Genomic DNA, 2,755 nt, shown 5'->3' on the forward strand with positions numbered 1-2,755 from the left:
TACACTCTAAAATTGCCAGAAAGTCAAAACCATATGTTGTGTTTCAAATTTGAAGTTGATATCACAAAAACTGAGCCACTAAAAGGATTTAAAGTTCTGTTTTGCAATTTCAAAGCAGTTTTCACTGGATGAATTTTAAGTGATTATGCTTCTGAATGATACCAAATTTCTTATGATTACTAAATATGTGATTGGGAAAAAGGCAATAAAAAAGCCACTTCCAAGACCCTGCAGATAACCACCATGAACAAATAATTTTCTGTGTTTCACACATGTAAATTGTCAGCTAATAATGACTGCATTTTATGATAATGGTAACGCAGAAAAAACCTGACAGATGTGTGAAGGACAGCCTGTAGGAGACAGATTGGCCAAGAGCACTTTACATATTCACAAAGCCCTGAGTGCCGGGGCCATTTGGACCCCCAAAGGCCTTTTCTTGGCCTCAGATTTGGCAGTTTTTCTCCGACCAACACAATGAGAGAAAATTGCAGTAATTATCTCAGTTCTCTTGATTGGTTTGGCTGGGTTTCAGTCGAGTAGTTAACCAGAAAGGTTTAACATAATGCAAAAACATCACCAGTGACAGCAGTCATATGTTTGATGTCAAAATGGAAAGATTAAATATCATTTGACTTTGCAACATTAATACAGCTATTTTCTTGTTTATTACTGTGAAGCTGCTTTAAAATAATCTAAAGTGCTATATAAAAATTGTTTGACTATACCGTTGACTATAAAGTTTTAATAATCGTTCTGATTGAGAAGTTCACACAACTATGACAATAAGGACACAGATGAACAATTTCGTTGGAATTATTTTTCCAGCTGATGAATGACAAAAACATTGACAGCCAATCAGAATCCAACAAGCACTCAGGGGTCATGAACTGCGTTGTTTTATAATGTTTCCTGGGGTGCACTTATGCTTTTTACATCCAAATTTTTTTTAAATTTAGAAATAAAAGGCATTTTTCCAACCCTGATTTTATCTTTCTGATTTGAACTCTGTTTTAAGGGGCGTGTCTGCTTTGAGACTTCAGTGTAAACGCCCACTGCTGTGATTGGCTGACATCTTTCCATTTGAAATAGCTAAGTATTTCAAAAACTTTTAGCATGTTTTTACTATTACAGCTCTCAAAGTTAACTTTGAGATTGTGAAAAGTGTTGCATTACATTTAGATCTATAACATTATATTTAGATCGTGGCATGAATGGTTGCAGTGATGATCATTGTAGCCGATCACAGACATGTTGTTGAGCTCATGAAAGCAGTGATCTTGTCATTGCAACTCAATTTCTGCACATAACGAATGCGTTCATCATAACTAACAGTGCAAACGCGATGTAACTAAGAGATTTGTTGAATAAAACGGGAGTTTTGGCGTGAGTCCAGAACTCAGTCACTGATAAACTTGCGCTGTTTGATTGACAGCTCCAGTGATTGTAAAGGGATCGTTCTTTTAATCACCATTTAATTTTTCATCCTACTAAGAGAAACAATGTGAAGTTGAATGTTTAGTTGCTGGTTTGATTTACTGACACAAAGAACATCTGACTGTACATGAATCATTAATATCAGATCAGGCATTAGAATGAACACAGTTACTGACATGTTGTTGCATTACTGTCGAGTCCATATCGTAAAAGTTTGCAAAGCCTGTGCTGAAATGCGATTGATTTACCAAAGAATCCACAGTGAAATCACGAATGCAAATAAATAAAGCTCAACTGAGACATTCACATTGTTGAAAATAAATAGCCATATTCCTAACATTAGGATCCTTTGAAAGGTAATGTTATTTTAGTCCTGTATCGCTCTTCACTCACTAACACACCAGTGGGCGGGGCTAACATTGTAATGATGAAGTAGGCGTTGATTTCTTCTGCAGTGGCGGCGTTTCATGTCATAGATTAACACACTCCAGTCGTTCGCTAGGCCTGGAGTCAATAAAAGCTTTTATTGGACTAACAAGGACGTTTTCAGTTCTGAAACTTCTTACATATGAAATTTTATTTATTATTTCCTTTTTATATGCAACGATTATTTATGTTTGCATTGGTTATGGTTAAAGGATTAGTTCACTTTCAAATAAAATTTTCCTGATAATTTACTCACCTCCATGTCATCCAAGATGTTCATGTCTTTCTTTCTTCAGTGGAAAAGAAATTAAGGTTTTTGATGAAAACATTTACAAAACACAAATGATCGCCTTGCACATGCTTCCGCTTTCTGTATTCAAAAAGCTTACGCTGTATATCCTACACCTTCCCTATTCTACTTATGGAAAAAAACGAAACTGGCCCCGTGTTCGTTCCGTAAGTAGAATAGGGACGGCGTAGGACATACCGCGTAAGCGTTTTGAAGAATACGGAAAGCGGAAGCATGTGCAAGGCGATCATTTGTGTTTATAAAGCATATACAGTTGTATTTTTTTCGAAAATGACCGATGGTTTCTCTAGATAAGACCCTTATTCCTAGTCTGGTATCGTTTAAAGCCCTTTGAAGCTGCACTGAAACTGTAATTTTGACCTTCAACCGTTTGGAGTCCATTGAAGTCCACTATAAGGAGAATAATCCTGGAATGATTTCCTCAAAAACTTTTTCGACTGAAGAAAGAAAGACATGAACATCTTGGATGACATGGAGGTGAGTAAATTATCATGAAAATTTTATTTGAAAGTGGACTAACCCTTTAACGTCTGCTGGCGAATGTTTAACAGAACTACATCTCCCATCATCCTCTACGCATGC

This window comes from Megalobrama amblycephala, unplaced genomic scaffold (genome assembly GCF_018812025.1).
Source record: "Megalobrama amblycephala isolate DHTTF-2021 unplaced genomic scaffold, ASM1881202v1 scaffold420, whole genome shotgun sequence".
In the NCBI taxonomy this organism is placed as follows: Eukaryota; Metazoa; Chordata; class Actinopteri; order Cypriniformes; family Xenocyprididae; genus Megalobrama; species Megalobrama amblycephala.